This window comes from Mustela nivalis (assembly GCF_964662115.1).
Source record: "Mustela nivalis genome assembly, chromosome: 5".
Taxonomy (NCBI): domain Eukaryota; kingdom Metazoa; phylum Chordata; class Mammalia; order Carnivora; family Mustelidae; genus Mustela; species Mustela nivalis.
In genome coordinates, this window is record NC_139024.1 from 142,833,955 (window position 1) to 142,859,700 (window position 25,746).

Genomic DNA, 25,746 nt, shown 5'->3' on the forward strand with positions numbered 1-25,746 from the left:
GCATCTGGTAAATACCAAGCACTCATCTCTTCATTACTTGTATCTTGTCTGCCAAGCCCTCTTCTGGATGGTAACCATTTTGGGGTCTCCCCCAGAATAATTGGGAACATCTTGTTGGGGTTGATTTTTCCATAATTTTTTAAATTAATGTTTTAAATCTAAAAGTAATACATTTATATGGTAAAAAACTAACATTGCAGGTAAAACTGAAGTACCTTTTGAGCATCAGCCTTAATTTTAGTTCCCTCCAATGCTTGGCCCACAGTGAAGCTCTGCTCTCTCTCTGTCTGGCATGAATTCTTCTAAGTCGTTTTCTAAGCACTTAGAGCTTATGCAACCACCGTCAGTTTGCAGTTGGGTACATGGGCCATCTCCCCCTTGAGACTGCATGTGCACACACACCCAGGACACGAGACTGAAACCATTTTATTACGCTCGGTTTCTGAGGGAACTGTCTAAACTGCTATTCTGGTTTCACATGCAGAGAGCAGTTTGAAAACAACATCTTATTCATGAAAATATAAAAAATAAAATGACATTGCTGTCCTGGATGGTTGAAGAGACTGGACTGCTCTGTTTGTCTGACTCTTGCTCCTTTGTTTTCTAAATATAGGAAAACACAGATTTGTGTCCAGCTGGTTGGTCTCAGAGAGGAGATTCCAGGATCAAATACCAAAGGTCAAGTTGTCATTGGATAAAATGAATTTCTGGACTTTCCTTTTTGCCTGCATGATCACGTAGCCAAAACTCAAGTCAAATCATGCCTCTCCCTAGTTAGGTAAGCTGCTCCTGACCATGACCCCAGCCCTAGGGAGGGGCACCACATGCTATTTGATCATTTCTAGCCACTTTTCTGTCTACACTGGCTGGCTCTTTAGCTTTCCTCTTCCTTGAACATTTTCTTCCTTCTCACCTGTCAGAACAGCCTCCACGCACAACCACATAAGAAGGGACAACTACCTCAAAGATAGAGAAATATTTTTTACTGATTCCTGGTGCTTAAAACGCCAGCACTGTTTTATTTTCCCTCTAGATTTTGGACAATTATTTTCCACTAATACAATACAATTTAAAGGGAACTCAAATTTATTCCTTCTCTATTTTCACCACAACTTCCTATTATATAAGCAAAAGTCTTGTGTCCACATGTTCACCAAAGCTCTAAACCTCAGTCCTTCAGTTCTATCTAGCCTCTTGCTTTGCATATAAAACTGGTCACCTCTTTCATTTCAGACCCTTTCATCCTTTTTTTGAACCCTAGTTCAGCTCCTTCATGGCTACTGCACCTCCTCCACTGACTGCCCCCCACGTCTCACCATTGGATTGCATACACTTTCACTCTCCTGCTCCCCCTGGATGGGCTCATCGACTCCCATTTGGGTGGAGGCATCCTTGCCCCCTGCACTCTCCAGTGGAATCATCATCGAACAGTCTCTGTCTTAGTCAGTGCTGGCTGCTTTCACAAAATACCATGGGGCTGGGTGGCTTAAACAAGAAATGGTTACTTCTCATAATTCTGGAGACTGGAAGTCCACAATCATGGTGCCTACATGGTCTGTTTCTGGCTAGAAACCTCCTTCTATTTTGTAGATGGACACCTTTTTTCTGTATTCTTACATGGGGGAGAGACAGTCTCTTCCATGTCTCTTCTTATAAGGTCACTAATCCTATTACAAGGCTCTATCTTTATGACCTAATTGCCTCCCAAAAGCCTCATCTCCTAATACCATCCCATTGGGGATTAAGCTCCAACATGTGAATTGAGGGAGGAGGGGGAATACAAACATCCCATCCCTAACAGTCTCTCTGCTCCCAAACATTGCAAATTTCTTTTTCTTGCTTCTTTAATCTAACCTGTCACCAAATTCTTGGGTTTTCATTTTTTTTTTTTTAATCTCAAATCTTGTTGACCAGTTATTTCTGTACATATTCACTGGTTACCACCTTACTTTTGTCTTTCACTGCTTAGTCTGTCACAATTCTTAACTGTGACAATCTTTTTTAAGCACGCTGTTGGGCACAGGCTGGGTCCTCAGGAAATACTAGTTGAATAAGCATCTACCCAATACTAGATATTCTCAAAAGTAGATTTCAAAGTTTCCACCAGTTCCCTGTTGCCTATGAAATAAAGTTGAAATTACTTAGTGACAAATCAAGATCCATGCTATCCTGTTATATTCTCTCCTGCTTGTCCATACCCAGAATGCTTTTCACCTTCCCATACTATAAACACTCACTGGTCCCTAATGATTCACATCTTCTCTTGACCGTGGCCTTGTAAAGGCTCTTTGCCTGCTTAGAATGCCCTTTCTTTTTCTCCTTGTGACAGCTTCCTTTAAGACTGTACTCCCCTGGGCAGAGTATCTTTCTTCCTTTCTCTGTTACCCTGGACTTCGAGGTTTCTTATGTCCAGGAATTGTTGCTTATTCAGTTTGGAGACTAAGCGTTTTACAAAGTGGTGTATAGAGTTCTTACATCAAAATCACCCATGAAGCTGGTTAGACATAGATTCCCCCAAGCCCCACCCTTGAATTGCTGAATCAGTTTCCTGGGGAGTGAACCCTCCGCGGTAATTCTTAATGCATATGAATGTTTGGGAATACAGTTACAGTATCCAACAAATATTTGATGAATAAAGACATGATGAAAAGTACTGAGATCGCTACTTCTAAAAATCTGTTCTACATCCTTCATTTATCTGGGGTTCTATTTTGGCTGGAGAGAGGTCCAGTGAATTTGGCTCAGCCATGGATCAAAGTGACCTAGTGGGAAACAGCCTTGCATTATTTTCTAATCAGGTCATGCAAAGTACCTATTGTCCTGTCCAAATGTTAAATGAAGTTTAGGGTCATTCAAAGTCCTGAAGATGGTTGGCTGTGATAAGAACTAGCAAATTCTTGCTCAAGTGAGAACTGGTATTGCGGGCATGTTTTACATTTTTAACTCACCAAAGCCAAGTTCTTGGGTTTCAGTCATTCACAAGTACATCTAAGGAGTCTCATGGTCTCATTTGCTGTGCTTCTCACCAGTATTAATAACTTTAGTGTCAGTTAATAGCCCTCCCTGTTGACAGTGAGTGGACTGTAAATGCATTCTAAGGATTTTTAGACTTTAGATAAGACCAATGGATTTGTGAAGACAGGCAAGTCTTGTGTGGGCCAAAAGGTCTCTAAAATGTTCTTTTTTAAATGCTTCAGTAGATTTTGAGCTCTACCAACATGATCTTGAAACTGTCATAAAGCACCATACCAGGCCTAATGAAGACTAATATGCCTCATCTAAATGACTTCATGACTATTCAAATTATCCTCCATAAATTTTTGTTGGATTCATTATTTACCAAATAATTAAATATCTCCAAAAGTACATATAACAAATTTGTAGAAACACACTGATACCATCAGCTGGTTGAATACAAACACATGTACCTGAGACGTGGAAGAGAAATGAGAGACATCAAGACTGCTTTGAAATTGGTGGTTTGTTGTGGAGGAATTGAGACCTGGGGATAACACCCAAGAAGAAGAGGGAGGATACAGGTTGACAATTGAGCCATCTCCTGGGTTATTCATATGATGTCACAGCTGGGCTGAGGCTTGGAAGATAATTTTTAATTTATTACTTATTCTTTAATATTTCCATTACTTCTTTACTACATAACATATATTCATTGCCCCAAAAAATAAGTAATTCATAAAGATGACATAACCAATGTTATATCAATAGCGTATACTCTTTTTAAAAAATTTTATTTATTTACTTGACAGAGAGAGAGATCACAAGTGCTCAGAGAGGCAGGTAGAGAGAGAGGGGGAAGCAGGCTCCCCGCTGAGCAGAGAGCCTGATGCGGGGTTCGATCCCAGGACCCTGAGATCATGACCTGGGCTGAAGGAAGAGGCCTAACCCACTGAGCCACCCAGATGCCCCAATAGCATATACTCTTTTAAACATTTTCTTGTGTATATGTACTTGTAATATTATACAGGATTGATTTCCTATTATTGCTATCACAAATTACCATAGACTGAATGGCTTAAAAGAAAGCATATTTATTGTCTTACAGTTCTCTAAGTTAGAAGTCCAGCACAGGTTTCACCCGGCTAGAGATAACATGCTGGTGAGGGCTGTATTCTTCTGGAGGCTTCAGGTGAGAATCTGTTCCCTTACTTTTCCCAGCTTCTAGACGCCACCCACATTCCTTGGCTCATGACCCCTTCTTCCTCCGCCTTCAAAACCAGCAATGTTGAATCTCTACAACCATTCTTCTACAGTCACATCTCCCCCGACCACAGCTGGGATGTTTCCTCTCTGATTTTCAGGGTCCATGTAATTAGACTGGATTCTCATCTCAGGTCACTAACTTAAAAACATTTGCAAAATCCCTTTTGCTGAATAAAGTAAGATATTTATATGTTCCTAGAATTGGGACGTGGACAAGTTTGGGGGCCATTATTCTACCTATTGCATATAGAAAGTTAACAAGTAAAGTGCATAGAAGTTGAGCAATTTACCTAAGACCACAACACTGGTAAGTAATTGGATCCATTAAACTCAGAGTACAAGAATCTGATGCAATCAGATTCTCAGCTAATAGAGATTTATGAAAAAAGGATGTAGGGAAGAGCCGAAAAAAGTTTGAATAAACATAGGACCAATCTTTTCGGAAACTGGCACCTCCTTCTCAGTCTATAGGTGCCATGATTTTGTTGATTTCTCAACAGCAGGCATCCATTGCACCAATAAAGCCACTACCTGTTTCTGTGGCCACACTCGACACTTCTCAGACCCCTTCTAGCTCCTTCCAATGGCCTTCCTTTACTACTTAGCTTCCTAGTTTCTACTGACTTATGGTTTCGGCCCACTACCTCCCCTCCATGGGTCTCTCAGTTTTTGGACCATTCTGACACTTGTATTTCTGTCTTTGTGTCACCCTCAAGTTCCCTAAAAGAAAGGATCTGAAAGAGTCTGTAGGTCACTATGGGGCCCTGCACAGCCCTGTCTAATAGGGGGTTCCCACTGGAATTGGCTGCCAGCCAGCTTATGGGTAGCTGTCTTTTTTTTTTTTTTAAAGTATTTTTTTTTAAGACTTTATTTATTTATTTGACAGAGAGAAATCAGAAGTAGGCAGAGAGCCAGGCAGAGAGAAAGGGGGAAGCAGGCTTCCGTTGAGTGGAGAGCCCAATGTGGGGCTCGATCCCAAGACCCTGAGATCATGACCTGAGCCGAAGACAGAGGCTTAAACCACTGAGCCACCCAGGTGCCCCTATGGGTAGCTGTCTTCAAAAACAATGGGCACTTCCTGGTTCTATCAGCCAGGGTCACAAGGTGAGTCACCACAATCTCTATGTAAGGAATCATGTAGGGTCACATGCCTCAGAATAGGGCCACAAGCAAGTAGGTGCAAAGAGATTTGTCTCCAGATGCTAAGCCAGAATATTTTCCCCACATGTACACCCTTGCATCATACATGGTAGTTGAACCATATCTTGGAACCACAACTGGAATAATCTAGGTGAATGAAGCATTACCCAGGGATGAACAAGAGGAAGACAATCATGCTCAGAACTAATACTGAATATGGACCTTTTGAAAAGGTTTAGGTAATTGTTTTTAGTACTTGAAGACTTTAATTGCTGATCTTTAACAAAGAGGCCACACAGGCTTCTGAAAGTTCTAAAATTATATCATCTTTATCAGTAACCAGGACCTCAAATTGCTCCCGCAAACCACATAGGGCCTTATGAAATAAGGCCTTGGAAAGGGGACTCCGATGTTTCCAAATTCTGCGCTCATTCGTTTCTCCAGCTACATTTGCTCTAAAAGGGGAAAAGTGGTCTCAACAACTTGGAAAGAATGAGTCTCAACAAGTTTCAGAAGGAGAAGCTCTCTTGGGCGTGTTGAACCCTGCCACACCACCCACCCCCTTCCTAGTGGAAGAATGTTTCATCTGATATTTCCCACAAAAATGTGTGCTGTGGTTACAGCTCAGTGATGCCAACACAAATCTCAAACACAGCCACCTCCTGACTGAGAATACAATCTGGGCTGTTTTCGGTCTGGACCACAGTGACCGGGGACAAAATTTAATGTCAAATTTCAATTAATTACATGGGAGGAGAAGGCTTCTGACAGACAGGGTCTTAGCATGAATGTTTTTCCCCTGGTGTCAGAGTATTGGGGGTGCTTCCATATTACATAGAACCAGGGTTTTTTCTATGTGGTGTGATATTTTTCTCCCTTGCTTGTGCTTTTAGAGAGAATGTCAGTGGCATGTTGCTGTCTCAACTTTCTACGCCCTACAATAATTCATTTAATTCATTCATTTTTTTTTTTTTTTTACTTTGAAATACAGGACATTCTTTATGCAGTCAACCAAAATCTTGGTTTTGAGCCATGACTGCTGTGCTAGGAGATGGTGATAAACTATAGGGGAAAAATATACATAGTATGTTGTGTACATTGAATACGTTGGCTACAAAGAGGCCAAACATAGAACTTATAACGGTCTAAACAACAGCTTCTTGCCTCACTAAGCAAGAAGATTAAGGTTGGTTAATTCAGGAGATGAATAAAGGTCTCATGTCAGCTTTGTCCCCAAGTTTTTGGTCCCCTCATGTTTGCAGATGTCTGCTATAGCTCTAAACAGTGTGTTTTCAATCACATCCATGTGCAAATAAAGAAATAAATAAAGCCAAAATAAAGACACTCCCTACTTTGGGTCTCTACCTCTTTTTGAGAATGATCTATTTCCAAGGAGGGTGTTCTTCCTTCTCCCCATGACCCAGGAGAAATATCCTTAAGTCTTGGGAGGCAGAATTGTGTCCCACCTAAGCCAATCAACATCAAGGCAAATGAGATGGTCATAATTGTCTTAGACCAGTAACATTTTGCCTCCTGAGGTTAGGAAGAGGTTGGGTCTTCCCTGAAGAACAAGGCTGCCCCCCGCCCAATACAATCCAGCTCCATTAGCTGGAGGAAAGGATTAGCTATAGGAAACCGGCAGGTCTACCTCAGTATGGGACTTCCAGATGACCCAGGAGGACAGGGAAAACACTCCCTTTATATACATTTTTCACATGGCGTCTGAAATACTCATGCTTCAGTACCTGCTTTGTTCCTTAGAAGATACAAGATCTTCAGTTAGTTTAACCTCAATTCCTGCATATTTTAAAACAGGGAATCATATATATCTCACTGGGTTGCTGTGAGGATCAAATATATTAGTATATGCAGAATACCTAGCACCATACCTGGCCCATAGGAATCCCTTTCTCAAATCCCTCAGGCTGCTTAGAGTTGAAATTGCTGGGTAATTGACAAGTCAGTCAGCTTGTATTCTGATGGATGGTTAAGAGTCTGACTCTTGATTTCACTTCAAGTCATGATCTCAGGGTCATGAGATCAAGCCCTGCATCAGGCTCTGCACTGAGTATGGAGCCTCCTTAAGATTCTCTCTCTTTGCCCCTCTCCCCCAACTTGCACTCTCTCTCAAAAATGAAAGAAAGAAAGAAAGAAAGAAAGAAAGCTAGAATGAAGTGATCCCAGAGAAGGAAGAAGGACCAGGGGGCAGCAGGGGCAGGTCAGGTAGTCCCTTGTGGTCAATGTTAGGGCTTTGGAGAAATGGGGACCCTTAGATGGTTTCGAAGACAGAAGTGTTATAATCTAACTACACTCTTAGAGGATAGCTCTGACTGCTGTGTTAAGACACCTAGAAAGCCAGAGTAGAGGTAGGAGCTCTGCTAGGAGATGACTGCAATAATCAAGGCCACAGGTGATGAGGGCTTGGCTCCAGATGACAGTAATGCAGTGGCGAAAAATGGATGAATTTCTGTTGTAATCTGAGGTGAGATCGATAGGATTTTCTACTGGATGTGGGCAGAGAAGGAAATAAGGTTAGGCCCAAAGATTTGGCTCTGTCAAGAAGAAGTTGTCATTTTCAGAGATGAGGAAGACTGAGGGAGCTAGTGGGGATGGGGTTGAGGAGTTAGATTGGAGGCTGGTAAGCTCTGTGCCACTGTTTGACATTGAGACAGCTGTTAGAAAGACATTAGATCAGGTGAGAAGTCTGGGCACACAGATGACATTTAAAGCAGTGATGTGGGATGAAATCCCCAGGGTGTACACATGGGAAAAGGAAGTAAACTGAGGCCTGAGCATTGAGCACACCAACATGGAGAAGTTGGGAGAGGAGGGAAATCAACAAAGGAGGCTGAGAAGGGGTGACCCTAGGAGGAAGAACTACTTCCAGTATGTGGTGCCCCGGCTGGCCAGTGAAGAATGTCCAGGGGGAGTTGACAAGGGTGTCAGCTACTGGTAGGGGAAGTTCAATAGGGATTGAGAACTGCTTCATGGATTTGGTGTTGTAGAAGTCATCGGTGACCTTGACAAAGCATCTTTGGTTGTGGGTGCAAGTGAGATTGGGAAGGGAAGTTGGAGGCAGCAGTGTAGACAATTTCTTTAAGATGCTTTGCTCTAGAGCAGAGTGGGGTGAGAGCAGCAGGAGGGGACCAGAGACCAGAGTCAATGGAGGCTCCTTTTTTTTTTTTTAAGATTTATTTATTTATTTGAGAGAGAGAGAGAGAGAGCACAATTGTGAGCAGGGATAGTTGCAGAGGAGGAGAGAGAGAGGTTCTCAAGCAGACTCTACTCTGGTGTGGAGCCAACACAGGGCTTGATCTCATGACCCTGATCATAGCCCTGACCTAAAATCAAGAGTCAGATGCTAAACAGACTGAGCTACCTAGGTGCCCTGTTTTTAAGATAGGAGATGTAATGTGCATAAGTGATAATTGAAAATCTAATAGAAAGGGGCAATTTTATGACACAGAAAAGAGGGGAGGAACTGTTGGAATGAGGTCTTTGAGCAGGATAAAGGGATAGGAACTAGGACATAGTGAAGAAGCTGGCTTCCACTGGGGTCACTGCCCAAGGATGAGTATGACTGCCTTTGACAATCACTTTTTTTTTTTTTTTTAAGTATGCTCGGCAAGGGACTTGAACTCATGACTCTGAGATCAAGAGTAGCATGCTTTCCTGACTGAGCCAGCCAGGTGCCCACTGGCATTCATTTTTTTGGCCAAACAGCCTGGATGGTCCTTGAACTGATACTCGCCCCTCATATAAGCACATACCCTAGCTAGCAGCCTGCAAAGTCAAAAGCAAATTTAAGTTCCTGATATAACTTCCCCAACAGCCCTTGTGATCAAGTCCCTGCCCACCCCGCCCCCACCTCCCAGGGCCTTCCTCTTGCCTGTTCCCTAGATAAGACCCCCTGGAGCTTACCCAAACCCTATCCATTGTAATTTGGACTGGCCAATCTGCTCCCAGCTTGAGAAACCCAAAGCATTCCACCCCTGATCCTAATAAAGGCAGTGCCCTAGATTCTGTCACTCTCTCTGCCTTGACCTCCCTGCCATTTACTTCCTCCAGGACCAATGAGTCATCAACTTCTCTACTTCAGTTTCTCTTGAGGTCTTCTATTGAACCGTGGCTCACCATCCTGCATCCTGTGTTCCACGTTAACAAATGTTACTTTAACAAAGTTGTAAAAGTTTCTCATGAAGAAGCAGACTATGGGTACGGGGTATGAGTAGATACAGGACCTCTGCTGCCTGCTTCTCTTTTCTCTGTGGAATAGGAAATAAGCTTGTCAGTTGAGACTGAAGTCTGAAGAGGAGGTGATGGGGGTTTAACCCTAACCTTAACTTGGGAGATATGGTAGGACCACTGATCAATAAACCAGTGTGAATCAAGGTTTTGGCTAATGTATGTTGGCTCCAGAATCCATTTTGGACCCTAATATCTCTCCTGAGTTCCAAACTCATATATCCAGCAACCTGTTGTTATCTATCCCCTGCCTTCTCATGGGAAAATTAAAGCTATTCTCTCTCTGTCCACCTCTACCCAGTACACTACTACCCACCATTTCCAAAGCGGAATAATAAAACCTTTGAAGAGCTCATGATCTAGTGTAGGACAACATATATATTTTTATTTTCTGAGATTGACATTACTGGAAGAGAATCATGGTTTTTGGAGGATTATTATTTGCTCAGTATGGACACTACTATCAAGATGTTGTGAGTGTTCCCAGTGGGAGTGGTGAGTAGTGTAGCTGATAGACATTGGGTGACAGAGTTCCTGGCCTGATATGATTCCTCTGGTAATCATGAGGCCATATGCATCTGATGCCTTTGGGGCTTTTATTAAAATATAGATGATGATTTAATAGGTCTAATATCAGGCTTCAGTTCTGTAGTAAAAAGCTCTCAGATGATACCAATGATACCGGTCCACAAACCTCACTTTGGGGTTTAAAGATTAGAAGACAGAACCCCATGCAGGTGATTTCAATTTAATGTGTTAATCAGAAGAGAGCGATAGGAACATAGGTTAGCAAATAGAAGAAGACAAAACTAAGGAGATTTTTCACTTGCAAACCAAGGAATGTGTTCTTCATTCTGAGAAGGTTATAGAACCAAGGAAAAATTTGGACATTGGGGTGATGATGCTTGAGCATTTGTCATTTGAGCATGGGGTGCAAAATGCATATTGGACATCAACCATGTGTCAACCACTATTCCAGCAGCTGACATAAAGAGTGAAGAGTGAATAGGACAACCAAGGTCTGGTCTTCAGAGGGCTTACATCTTGGAAGGTTTAGATGGGTCATAGTAAGAAAACAAATTAAGTGGGGATGCCTGGGCGGCTCAGTCGGTTAAGTGTCTGCCTCCAGTTCAGGTCATGATCCCAGGGTCCTGGAATTGAGCCCCAGGTTCTCTGCTCGACGGGGAGCCTGCTTCCCCCTCTCCCTTTGCCTGCCACTCCCCCTGCTCTCTTGCTCACTTTTGCTCTCTCAAATAAATAAACAAAATCTTAAAAAAAAAAAAAAAAAGAAACCCAATTAGTAAGGTAATTTTAGTTTGAAGAAGTGCTGTAAAAAAAAGAGAGAGGGTTAATGTGATTGAGCCTCAGGGGACTGCTCTAGCAGGAAGTAGTTGCTGAGCCCAGAACTAACTGTGCAGCAGAGCTGTCCTGCAGGGATCTGGGGGAAGAGCATTCTGGCTGGAGGGAAGAGCAGGATGGTAGCCTTGGGCAGGGGTGAGCAGGGAGGGAGGATCAATCGCACTGATGTGATGAGAGCCTAGTGAGCAGCAGGAGATGGTGGGAGACAGGTCAGAAAGATGAACAGGGACCTGTAGGGGCTGTGAAAGCTGTGATGGAGTTTGCATTTTGCTTTAAATGTGGGAGTAACAGAATCCACTTTTTAAAAGGTAACTCTTGCTGTCATGTGAAGATGGGATGGTGAGTAGGCCTGGGGGTCAGGTGCAGTGTAGATCCCTTGGACATGCTCAAAACTGTGCTGTAGAACGAGAACTCTGACAGCAACATGTAAAGTAGCTCAGGGAGGAAAGAGTAGCTCATCAGAAATGTCTACCCTTGACATAGGGCATTGACAGTTAAGGAGAGCATGAACGGGGAAGTCAGACTCATGCTTCCAAAGGCTATGGGAAGTGAGATGAGAAATTCAAGTAATACTCAACTCTCTTAAGCCAGGCACAGAGGCTAGGACTTTCTCAGTAACACCCTCATTTAGTCCTTTCCACACCCCCACCATGCTGGCAACAAAAATCAGTTTCTAGGGTTTCAACCCAGACCTATGGAAACCAAGATCCAAGGGCATGTGGTTGTCAATGCAAGAATGCTTCAGGTGATTTTTAAATTCCAGGGCAGTTGGATTTGCTGAGTGGGGCGCCATCTTTCTGCTCAAAGGAATAAAAATAGCTCTCCTTAAGCCTTCCTGCCTTTCTTAAATCCTGCCAGTTAATTTACAACCCAAGGAATGACACTGCAGGAATTCCAGGATGAATCCACCTTAAAAATACCAACCAGTGAGGTTAGGGAGCCTAAGGAGGAAACGGCTGTGCTCTCTGCTGGGGTTGGTGTGAAATGTTGCTGGGGGTGTGGGTAAAGGCCAATCTTGGGGTAATGCTTGAAGCTGCAATCTGCATTTATATTTTAATGTAAATGAGTTTCAGATCCTTCTTTTTTTTTTAAGTTTTATTTATTTATTTGAAAGACAGAGATCACAAGTAGGCAGAGAGGCAAGCAGAGAGAGAAGGGGAAGCAGGCTCCCCACCGAGCAGAAAGCCCGACATGGGACTCGATCCCAGGACCCTGAGATCATGACCTGAGCCAAAGGCAGAGGCTCAACCCACGGAGCCACTCAGGTGCCCCAGTTTCAGATCCTTCTTGAAAGAATCTCTGGGCTAAGAAGCTATGGAAGGTTCTGGGCCCAGAATTGGAGGTAAAAGGCTTGAGGGAGTAGAATGGAGAAGGGGAAGGGGAAGGAGGTGGCAACTGGGCACTGAACTTGACTTCCTTCCCACGTTTGCCTGGAGCCCACCCTTTTCCTAAGCAGAAGCTCTTAAAATGCTGAATGAAGAAGAAGAAAAATCCGGTTCCATAACTTTGCATTATTTGTGCTTCAATAGATTCTAATTTACCCTGTGTATCTGGTTGGTTGCCTTCAAATAAGCATTTTTTTTTTTTTTAAGGGAAACTCTGTGGGCGCCTGCATGGCTCAGTCTGTTATGTGTTCAAATCTTGATTTCGGCTCGGGTCATGATCTTGGGGTCGGGAGTGGGATCGAGCCCGTGCTGGGCTCCATGCTAAGCTGGGAGTCTGCTTGAAGATTCTCTCCCTCTGCCCTAACCCCATCTCTAAAATAAATAAATAAATCTTTTAAAAAAATGGCGAGGGGTTTCTCTGATCTACATTTTAACCACTTTTCCTTATAGCTGCTGGGCTCCGTTCAGTCTTCTCCAGACCAGAAAATGTTCTGTGGGCACAGGGAAGCTCTAAGGTAGAGCAGGGATGGTGCACTGACATTTCATTTCATAGAAATAGGGAGATGGCAGAAGTGGAAGGAAGGAAAGCCATCACTTATTGAGTACCACCTGGGTGCCTGGGTCTGTTTGGACATTTCTCATGAATGGTATGTTAGAGGCTCTTCCTTTTCCTCTGCTTCTCCTTGAATCTCCAGTCCAGGAGATTGGCCCCAATGGTGGACACACCTGCTGCTCAGTCACTTGTGTGAGTATTAGTAATAATAATATCTATCAAGCACATAACACATGCCAGGTGTTTTACAGAATCTCCTCATTTAATGCTCCCAAGAGATGGATCACATTTGTATCTTCCTTTTTAGATAAAGTAACCAAACCCTGGAGATGCTAAGGGATTTGTTCAGAATCAACAGTGTACAATTCAAACCGGAGTCTAGGTAAAAGGCTTGAGGGAGTAGAACAGAGTCTACTCCGATGTTTTGCCATTATGTGATTTCTTAGACAGGGAATGCACAAAATTATACTGCTCTGGGCATAGTTTGAGGTCTTTGGTCTCCTTAATTTTTTTTTTTAAAAAGATTTTACTTATTTGACACAGAAAGAGAGATCACAAGTAGACAGAGAGGCAGGCAAAGAAAGAAGGGGAAGCTGGCTCCCTGCTGAGCAGAGAGCCTGATGTGGGACTCGATCCCAGGACCCTGAGATCATGACCTGAGCCGAAGGCAGAGGCTTAACCCACTGAGCCACCCAGGCACCCCCAGCCTCCTTAATTTTTGCCTCCCGTTTCTCCCTAAAGACATCCCCTCTTCACTTTAGGTTCCCCCAGCCCTCCTATACTGTGTATATCTCATTATGACTACCACCTCTTTTCTGAGTAAATTACCCAATATAATTTGCTCATTTATATACTATTACTATTGTGCCTTATAGGCATAAAGAGATTTTTTTTTTCCTGAGGATTTTCAGCTATCAACTCAGAGGTAAAGGATCTATTTGTTTCTTAACTGTGGTTTGGGGATGTCTTGGACTGGTGACTGGTTGACATATCTGGGTATGAGAACTTAAATATCAAGGCCTTCCTGCTTATCTGGAGAGGGTGAGCTCCAGAGCCAGCTACCAGAATTAGTTCTTTGGGAGATATGAGATATAGGAACTGGTGTCCTGGCCTCCTTAACTTCTTGGAGCTGTGATTCTGAGACCTGTGCCTGAGCACGTACTTACTCATTCATTGATCATGTAAGCATGGTTATTTGAACTGGCCCTAGAGACACTCTGATAATCACGACTGACATTGTTCCCCTGCCCACAGGGCTCACAGTGAGAAGAAGGAGACAGATATTGGTAAGAAGCTTCAAGAAAAATGGGCAAATCTCATCTCCTATTGATCCTTTTCTTTTCTCTTCCTTCCTTGCTACATTGATACTATAGTCTCTCTTCCATCCCTTTGGACGAAGGTCCTCAGATGCTGTGTATCTAGAACTTCCCTTCTTCCCTGTTCTAATATGGCATTCTGGACCTCCCTATATCTCTTCTGCCTGGCAGGTGATGACTATTTTTTTGGCCCAGCTCACTACCAGCCAGAAAATCCATGGCTCATGGTCTGTTTTTTTCTCTGTCATGAGCCTTTTGGTTATTCCAGCACACAGAATTAAAAATGGCTTTAACAACAGTGACTAGTGGGGGAGGAGTAGCAGGATAAGATGACATCTGGTCGCAGGAGTTCAGATAGTTATCAAACCATTTCAAACACCTACAAATCTAACAGGAGATCGAAGAGAAGATGAGCAGCAATTCTAGAAGCAGAAAATTGACCACTTTCTGAAAGGTAGGACATGGGGAGAAGTGAATCTGAAGCAATGGGAAGACAGAGTGTGGGGGGAAGGACCAGCTCCCGGCAAGCAGTAGAGCAGCACAGCACAAAATCGGGACTTTTAGAAGTCTGCTCTGCTGAGGGACATCGCTCCAGAGGCTAAGTGGGGATGGAGCCCTCGCAGGGACAGTGTGGTCTCAGGACCCATGGGGGTCACAGAAGGATCGGGGGTGTATGAGTGCAGCAGAGCTCTCAGGTATTGGAGCAGGGAAGCTGGCTACAGAGATAGAGCCAAGCAGTGAACTCCCAGCTCGGGGTTACCTTAAACTGTGATCTGTGGCATAGTTAGACCCCTGCTCTTTGAGCAGGGACCCCACAAGTGGCAGATCTGGGGATACTCACCTTCCTTTTCTGGAGGCAGGAATCTGCTGGGTTTGGAGACTCCAAATGAGACTGTGTGCCAGAGACAGAAACGTTTGGTCACAGACCAGGTGAGCTCCGAGCACAGCTGGAGACCAGGGAGATGGGAGAGATTGACTGCTTTTCTCTGAGGGTGCACTGAGGAGTGGGGCCCCAAGCTCTTGGCTTCTCTGTGCTGGAGACTGGGAGGCTGCCATTTTCATTCCCATTCTCCAGAGCTCTATGGAAAGCATTCAGGGAATAAAAGCTCCTGAGAGTGAACCCGAGCAGATTACTTAGGCTGGCCCCTGGTAAGAGGGGCACAATTCTGCCTCAGGCAAAGACATTTGAGAATCAGAGCAACAGGCCCCTCCCCAGAATATCGGCCAGAACATCCAGCCAAGACCAAGTTCACTGATTAAGGAGAACAGCAGAATTCAAGAGGAGGGGAAAGCAAAGCATGGAATTTATGACTTTCTCCCCATGATTCTTTTGTCTTGCAAAGCTAATTAAATTTTTAAAAATTTACTTATTTTTTTCTTATTCTAATTTTTTAAACATTTACTCTTTCCTCTTTCAATGTTTTAAAATTAGTTTATCTTAACAATACCTTTCTTTAAAAAAAGAAATCTTTTTGAACCTTCATTATTATAGTCATATTTTACCCTTCATTTTATTTAACTTTATTTTTTGTATATATATTTTGTATACATATAGGGTTTTTTCTTCTAAAAAATTTTGGGATACAGTTTCTTCTAATATATCAAAATATACTTTAAATCTAGTACAAGGCTTTGTTCTAGTCTCCAGCCTGAGCAAATTCTCTCCACTTTCTTTTTCTTTCTTTTCCCAACCAACTTACCAACTTCATTTTTAGAATTTTTTAAAATTTTCATCTTTACAGTCATATTACATCCCTTCATCGTGATTATTCTTGTGTGTGTGTATATATATATATATATATATTTTTTTTTCTTTCTTTCTATAAAATTTTGGGAGGTAGTTTCTTCTAAAAGACCAAAATACACCCAAAATCAAATGGGCAGCTCTGTTCTATTCACCAGTCTAATATATATATATATATATATATATATATATATATATATTATATATTATATATGTATATATATTTATATATATTTTTTTAATTAAAAAAATTTTAACTTCTTTTTAACTGCTTTCTTCTCCCCACAATTTGGGGTCTCTTCTGATTTGGTTAACACACATTCTTTTGTGATCTTTGCCACCCTTTTGGTAATATATTCTCTCCTTCATGTATTCTTATCTGGATAAAATGACAAGGCAGAAAAAACTCACCACAAAAAGGGAAAAGAACAAGAGGCAGTACCGAAGGCTAGGGACCTAATCAATACGGACATTGGTAATACATCAGGTCTAGAGTTCAGAATGACGATTCTGAGTGGTGCTAGCTGGGCTCGAAAAAGGCATGGAAGATATAAGAGAAACTCTGTCTGGAGAAATAAAAGCCCTTTTTGGAGAAATAAAAGAACTAAAATCTAACCAAGCTGAAATTTTAAAAAAGCTATTAATGAGGTGCAATAAAAAATGGAGGCTCTTACTGCTAGGATAAATGAGGCAGAAGAAAGAATTAGTGATACAGAAGACCAAACAATGGAGAATAAAGAAGCTGAGCAAAAGAGACAAACAACTACTGGACCACGAGGGGAGAATTTGAGAGGAAAGTGTTATCATACGATGAAACAATATTAGAATAATTGGGATTCCAGAGGAAGTAGAAGGGAGGGGCAGAAGGTATATTGGAGTGAATTATTATAGAGAATTTCCCTAATATGGCAAAGGGAACAAGCATCAATATCCAGGAGGTGCAAAGAATCTTCCTCAAAATCAATAAGAATATTGAATACTATCATCTAATAGTAAGGAATATTTTCATCTAATAGTAAAACTTACAAGTCTTAGTGACAAAGAGAAAATCCTGAAAGTAGCCCAAAACAAGAAGTTTGTAACATACAATGGTAGAAATATTACATTGGCAGCAGACTTATCCACAGAGACCTGGCAGGCCAGAAAGAACTGGCATGATATGCTCAGAGCACTAATTGAGAAAAACATGAAGCCAAGAATACTATATCCAGCTAGGTTATCATTGAAAATAGAAGGAGAGATAAAAAGCTTCCAGGACAAACAAAAACCAAAAGAATTTGTAAGCACCAAACCAACTCTACAGGATATATTGAATGGGGTCCTCTAAGCAAAGAGAGAGCCTAAAAGTAGTAGATCAGAAAGGAGCAGAGACAATATACAGTAACAGTCACCTTACGGGCAATACAATGGCACTAAATTCATATCTTTCAATAGTTACCCTGAATGTAAATGGGTTATATGCCCCAATCAAAAGACACAGGGTATCAGAATGGATTAAAAAAAAAAATACCCATCGATATGCTCTCTGTAAGAAACTCATTTTAGACCCAAAGACACCTCCAGATTTAAAGTGAGGGGTTGGAAAACAATTTACTATGCTAATGGACATCAAAAGAAAGCTGGGGTGGCAATCCTTATATGTTAAATTAGATTTTAAGCCAAAAACTATAATAAGAGATGAGAAGGTCACTATATCATACTCAAAAGGTCTGTCCATCAAGAAGATCTAACAATTTTAAATATCTATGCCCCTAACGTGGGAGCAGCCAACTATATAAAATAATAAGAAAATCAAAGAAATGCATAAAAAATAATACAATAATAGTAGGGGACTTTAGCACCCCCCTCACTAAAATGGACAGATCTTCCAAACGAAAGATCAGCAAGGAAATAAAGGCCTTAAATGACACAGTGGACCAGATGGACATCACAGATATATTCAGAACATTCCATCCCAAAGCAACAGAATACACATTCTTTTCTAGTGCACATGGAACATTCTCCAAAATAGATCACATCCTGTTTCACAAATCATGTCTCAACTGGTACCAAAAGATTGGGATCATTCCCTGCATATTTTGAGATCAAAATGTTCTGACGCTAGAACTCAATCACAAGAGGAAATTTGGAAAGAACCCAAATACATGGAGGCTAAAGAGCATCCTACTAAAGAATGAATGGGTCAACCAGGACATTAAAGAATAATTGGAAAAATTCATTGAAACAAATGATAATGAAAACACAACCATTCAAAATCTGTGGGACACAGCAAAGGCAGTCCTGAGAGGAAAATATGTAGTGATACAAGCCTTTTGCAAGAAACAAGAAAGGTCTCAAATACACAACCTAACCCTACACCTAAACGAGCTGGAGAAAGAACAGCAAAGAAAGTCTAAACCCAGCAGGAGAAGAGAAATAATAACGAGCAGAAATCAATGAAATAGAACAAACAAACAAAAACCCAATAGAATAAATCAATGAAACTAGGAGCTGGTTCTTTGAAAGAATTAATAAGATTGATAAATACCTGACCAGACTTATCAAAAAGAAAAGAGAAAGAACCCAAACAAATAAAATCATGAATGAAAGAGGAGAGATCACAACCAACACCCAAGAAATACAATTATAAGAACATATTATGAGCATATAAGAACACATTATATGAACATACTTTGCCAGCAAATTTGATAATCTGAAAGAAATGGATGCATTCCTAGAGACATATAAACTACCACAACTGAACCAGGAAGAAATAGAAAACCTGAACAGACCCATAACCAGTAAGGAAATTGAAGCAGTCATCAAAAATCTCCCAACAAATAAGAGCCCAGGGCCAGATGGCTTCCGGGAATTCTACCAAACACTTAAAGAAGAATTAATTCCTATTCTTCTGAAACTGTTCCAAAAAATAGAAGTGGAAGGAAAACTTCCAAACTCATTTTATGAGGCCAGCATTACCTTGATCCCAAAACCAGACAAAGACCCCATCAGAAAGGAAAATTACAGACCAATATCCTTGATGAACACAGATGCAAAAATTCTCATCAAAATACTAGTCAGTAGGATCCAACAGTACATTAAGAGGATTATTCACAATGACAAAGTGGTATTTATTCCTGGGCTGCAAAGTTGGTTCAACATCCGCAAATCAATCAATGTGATACAATATATTAATAAAAGAAAGAACAAGAACCATATGATACTCTCATAGATGCAGAAAAAGCATTTGACAAAGGACAGCATCCATACTTGATCAAAACTCTTCAAAGTGTAGGGATAGAGGGTATATACTTCAATATCATCAAAGCCATCTATGAAAAACCCACAGTGAATATCATTCTCAATGGAGAAAAACTGAGAACTTTTCCGCTAAGGTCAGGAACACAGCAGGGATGTCCATTATCACCACTGCTATTCAACATAGTACTAGAAGTCCTAGCCTCAGCAATCAGACAACAAAAAGAAATTAAAGGCATTCAAATCGGCAAAGAAGTCAAACTATCACTCTTTGCAGATGATACGATACTTTATGTGGAAAACCCAAAAGACTCTACTCCAAATCTGTTAGAACTCATACAGGAAGTCAGGAAAGTGTCAAGATATAAAATCAATGCACAGAAATCAGTTGCATTTCTATACACCAACAACAAGACAGAAGAAAGAGAAATTAAGGAGTCAATCCCATTTATAATTACACCCAAAACCATAAGATACCTAGGAATAAACCTAACCAAAGAGGCAAATAATATGTACTCAGAAAAACTATAAAGTACTTATGAAAGAAATTGAGGAAGACACAAAGAAATGGAAAAATGTTCCATGCTCATGGATTGGAAGAAAATATTGTGAAAATGTCTATGATACCTAAAGTAATTTACGTGTTTAATGCAATCCCTATAAAAATCCCACCCATTTTTTTTTCAAATAAATGAAACAAAGAATCCTAAAATTTATATGGAACCAGAAAAGACCTCGAATAGCCAGAGGAAGGTTGAAAAAGAGCCAAAGTTGGTGGCATCACAATTTCAAACTTCAAGCACTATTACAAAGCTGTCATCATCAGGACAGTGTGGTACTGGCACAAAAACAGACACTTTGATCAATGGAAGATAATAGAGAGCCCCGAAATGGACCCTCAACTCTATGATCAACTAATTTTTGACAAAGCAGGAAAGAATGGCTGGTGGATAAAAGACAGACTCTTCAACAAATGGTGTTGGGAAAATTGGACAGCTACATGCAGAAAAATGAAACTGGACCATATCCTTACACCACACACAAAAATAGACTCCAAATGGATGAAAGACCTCAATGTGAGAAAGGAATCCATCAAAATCCTTGAGAAGAACACCAGAAGCAACCTCTTCGACCTCAGTCTCAGCAACTTCTTCCTAGAAACATAGCCAAAGGCAAGGAAAGCAAGGGCAAAGATGAACTATTGGGACTTAATCAAGATCAAATCTTTTACATAGCAAAGGAAAGTCAACAAAACCAAGAAACAACTGACAGAATGGGAGAAGATATTTGCTAACGACATAACACATTAAGGGCTAGTATCCAAAATCTAGAAAGAACTTACCAAACTCAACACCCAAAGAACAAATAATCCAATCAAGAAATGGGCAGAGGACATGAACAGACATTTCTGCAAAGAAGACACCCAGATGGCCAACAGACACATTAAAAAGTGCTCCACGTCACTCGGCATTGGGGAAATACAAATCAAAACCACAATGAGATACCACCTCACACCAGTCAGAATGGCTAAAATTAACAAGTCAGGAAATGAGAGATGCTGACAAGGATGTGGAGAAAGGGGAACCCTCCTACACTGTTGGTGGGAGTGCAAGCTGGTGCAGCCACTCTGGAAAACAGCATGGAGATTCCTCAAAAAGTTGAAAATAGAGCCACCCTATGACCCAGCAATTGCACTACTGGATATTAACTCTAAAGATACAAATGTAGTGATCCAAAGGAGCATGTGCACCAGAATGTTTTATAGCAGCAATGTCCACAATAGCCAACTATGGAAAGAACCTAGATGTCCAACAACAGATGAATGGATAAAGAAGATGTGGTATATATATACAAAGGAATACTATGCAGCCATCAAAAGAAATGAAATCTTACCATTTCCAATGACATGGATGGAACTAGAGGGTATTATGCTGAGCGAAATAAGTCAATCCGAGAAAGACAATTACCATATGATCTCCCTGATATGAGGAATTTGAGAGGCAACGTGGAGGACTTGGGGGTTTGGGAAGGAAAAAATGAAACAAGATGGGACTGGGAGGGAGACAAACCATAAGAGACTCTTGATCTCCCAAAACAAACTGAGGGTTGCTGCAGGGAGAGGGGTAGGGAGAGGGTGGTTGGGTTGTGGACATTGGGCAGGGTATGTGCTATGGTGAGTGCTGTGAAGTGTGTAAACCTGGAAAATCATAAACCTGTACCCCTGGGGCTAATAATACATTATATGTTAATAAAAAATTTAAAAAAAATTAAAAAAGGGAAAAAAAAGAACAGGGACTAGTTGATGGTCAGGTTCAGAACATCCATTAATTCATTTATTCATTCAGTAAACACTAAATAGCCAGTATCTTCCAGGAATTGAGATATAGAAAGGTATAACACAAGGTTTCTGCACAGTAAAACTAAATTTCCAAAGGCAAGGACCCCATTTATCTTCTGCATGCCTCTGTCCCTGATATTTGACTCCTTCATACCAGGTAGGATCTCAATAAATATTTGTGAAATAAAAAAATAAATTCATATTCAGACAGATAAGGCAGATATACAAACTATAAGAAAATGGATAACCATTTATTCAATAAACATTTTATGAACATTCCCTAAGTGCTAAGTACTATGTCAAACAAGACAGATGCAGTCCTTCCCTTCTGAATCTTACAGTTCAAAATTCACCAGACCTGTACCCCTGGAGCAAATAATACATTACATGTTAATAAAAATAAATAAATAAATAAATAAATAGGGAAAAAAAAGGAAATCTAGATATGTTCAAATTGTTTGACTATATTTATCAGGTTGAATGATTTTATTCTTCCAATTATATATAGCAAAAAGAGAAAAAGAAATTCACCCAAGTAAGTATTAGAGTAATTTGAAGTGATGTGAAGAGGGGCAGGGTTTTGAGGGCATAAACCCGGTCTGTTTGCCTGGCTCGTGTGAGAGCCCTGCAGCCCAATCAAGCTCCAATTGCTTCTGAAAAACCAAAAGATTCATGTGGTTGAAGCATTTTGAGTGGGGAGAAAGGAGGAGAGTGGGAAGAAATGAGGCTAGTAAAGAAAGCAGATATTGGATTCCCAGGGCTTGCAGGGGTGGGAGGGGGCAAGCTAAGGAGTCAGGGCTTATCTCAAGAGCAATGATTTTCTATGAATTTAAGCAGGAGCAAAATATGGTAAGTTTTAATTTTTTAGGAAATAGCCCTACTTTGAGGATAAAGAACAGGAGAAGAGCAGGAGTGGACGGTAGGCCAGATTGGATGATATTGCAGTAATAAAGATCTGAGATGATATCCACTTGAACTAGGAGGGTGACTTTGGAGGCAGAAAAAAGTGGATGGATCCAAAATGTATCTTGGTTGTAGAATCAATAGGCTATGATCATTGGATTGAGGACAGGGTCATGATGATAGTAAGGGTGATTGTCAAGCATAACTTTTATGTTTCTTGCCTGAGCTAACCCATAAATTTTGGTATTATTTTCTGAGATTGAAAATATGGCAGGAGAACCATGTATTCTGAAAGAACATTATTAGTTAAGTTTTGGATGCTATCACCTTGAGATACCCATGAGAGATCTAAATGGAAATGTTGAATAGTTTAACTGGTACACATTGCGTGACTGCCGAGCACAACATTACCTCTCTAGTAATTAGGAGGTATGCAGGCGACCCAATCTAAATCAGTCTTCATGTCTTGACTCCCAAGTCACATGACTGATTCATGGAAAAGCCATGTAAGCCTCACCAGACCAGTCAAATTCCTTCTCTTAATCTGAGTGTGCAGAAGAATGAGTTCTACACTCTGGTTGCAGAGCTCTGAAGCTAATTTCAGTGCTGCTGATGAATATGGCCCTTGTAGGGGAATCATGTTGTCTTTAAGTATGAAGGTAATATACAACCAGAGAAGAGTAAAGGAGAGGGACGACTTGGTGGCTCAGCTGGTTCAGCCACTGCCTTGGGCTTAGGTTATGATCCTGGGGTCCTGGGATCAAGTCCCACAGTTGGCTCCTCGCCCAATTGGGGGGGGGGCTGCTTCTCTCTCTGCCTCTGCCTGCCACTCTGCCTGCTTGTGCTCTCTCTCTGACAAATAAATAAATAAATAAATAAAATCTTTTAAAAAAAGAGTAGAGGAGAAAGAATTTTGAGGATACTAAAGTCTTTTTGCTTCTGACCCAGTGTGCCCCTTGTTTCTGCCCCTAGAATGAGTTAAAAGTCTCATACCTGTCATATCTGTTTATTAACTAGTGTCCCTGATTCTGTCTCTTACTCTGTCTCTCTCTCTTCTTTCTCTGTGTGTGTGTGTGTGTGTGTGTGTGTGTGTGTGTTTTGTCTGTTTCTTTTGTTTTATCTTAGCTAGTTTTTGGTGTGATTTTATCGCTTATAAATCATGACAATGCTAGTAATATAAGTAAGCAGTAGGATTTACAATCTAGAGCCCAGTGAAGGAAATCAACTTTCCATACTTTTTTAGATACTTCTAAACATATTGTTGAGGGTTCTTATTGTCACAGATACAGAATTTGAAGACAGGGAGTAGACAAATTTACCAAGGAAGATAGGAAAGAGAAACGAGTGTTAGGATCTCAGCTCTGAGGAACTCTAACACAAAAGATCCAGGAGAGGAGGGTAAACTCCTGAGGAGGTTGAGAGAAATGGCTTAAGTCATTAGAGGAAAACCAGTGGTATGGTGTCCCAGAAGCCCAGGGTGTTTCAAAGACATGGTGGTCGACTGTGTAAAATGTTCAAGAGAGGAGAAGTATGATAAAACCTGAAGAGCCGCCATGGACAACATAGAAGTCATTTACCACAAATAAACTCTGTGGAGAGAGGTCAGGAGCCAGCTGGAGTGATTGAGGAGTAAATGGAGGTGAAGAAGCAAAACCCGAGAATGGAAACCAGACTTTTGAGACCCAAAACTGTGAAGGGGAGGAAATAGAGAGGATGGCCCTGGAAAGGGAGATCAGAAAGGGACATTGTTTATTTTATTTATTTTTTTTTCTTTTTAAGATGAGAGAGACTAAAGCAAAATTATAATTAAAGACCTATTAGAATACAGAAAAGAAAACATTCACTCTATCTGGGTGAGTAGAGAAAGGTCTCCCCAAGGAGATGGTTTTGAGCTGGGTCTTGAGTAGGGAGGACAACTTTTCCAAAGGACGAAGGCATTGCATGCGAAAGGAAGATTGCAAGCAAACAAGCAGTGGTGCATTTGGAGAATGGTCAGTAGTAGGTCAGTGTGTGGAAAATGTTAACGCTGGATTCTGTTGGGAAGAAAGGAAAACCCACCCAAGACCTTTCTCTACCTTTTGTCTTTGTTCTCTATTTCATCTTTAAAATAATAGGTCAGGCCAGATTATCTCTAAAGTCTGTTTCAATATTAAAATCCATAGTGAATGGGGATCTGTTTTCAATGTTTTGTTAGACTGAGAGTAATATCCCCCCTAAATGAATATTGCACCACAGCTGTTTCCTCTAACTATGCTTTATATTGTATGGTGAAGGACTTCCAGAAGACTAGAGGCTCCACTAAAGTGACCCACTTAGAAAAAAAATAATCATGAAATATCTTCGAAGTCTACTATGCTTTACCTTAAAAGTCCATGTGCATCCTATTCCTTAATATAGTTGACAAGGTTTTATTATTAAGGTGTTTTATGGTTATCCATGGATGCCCAAAGCGGATAGGCCAGCTTCACCCTTTAGATTTTAATATCTGCTGGTAGTTACTTCTATAAGCTCTGAGCAAGGATGAGAGTCCCTGGCTGGCCCCTTATACCTGGTCTAGTTTCACTTGCCCATTCACGGCCAGCTTCATAGAGGCAGAGAGTCTGAGCCCCAGCTGTCTATGCAAGTGTAGCGTGGTGGGACCTGGAGCAGAGAGGAAGGCCTCATTAAGACCAGTTTAGCTGAGTTCATTGATCTTTATAAATGCCCTGGGCCACAGAGGCTCAAGTAATAGCTTTATGAGCCTAAGTATCTTAACTACTCACATAACATATTATTCCCCTCTGCTTGGCCCTAAGAATCTTCATTATAAAAGAATACAAAATATAAAAGCCACATGAAATTGCCTGAAAGGAAAAAAAGAAACACAACACACATTAATTGGATTCTTGGCAAACGACTGCAAAAATGTCCCAGAACTGACGAAACAAGTTATTTTTAGACAACTTTGCCCTAAAATATGTTGGTGCCTCTGTGAGTGATTTCATCACACATGCTACAAACCCCTTTGGCCTGATCCTTTAAAAAAAAAAAAAAAAAAAAAAACCAAAACTTCATTTTTCCTTTTTATTACATAATAAAATAAAATGAACTGTCTCCCAGTATTGTCTCCTGGCTGCCTTGCTCAATTGGAAGTTCTTTTTTTTCTGCTTTTACCTTCATGTTTGCCTTCCTTTGTATGAGCCCTTTTATGCACATGCCCCATTTTTATAACCTAAAAATGTGAAGAGACATTTAAGTTCTTTCCACCATTCATGATTTTAGTCGTCCCCATTTCTAGCCCATGAGCTCACTCTTACCATTCGTCA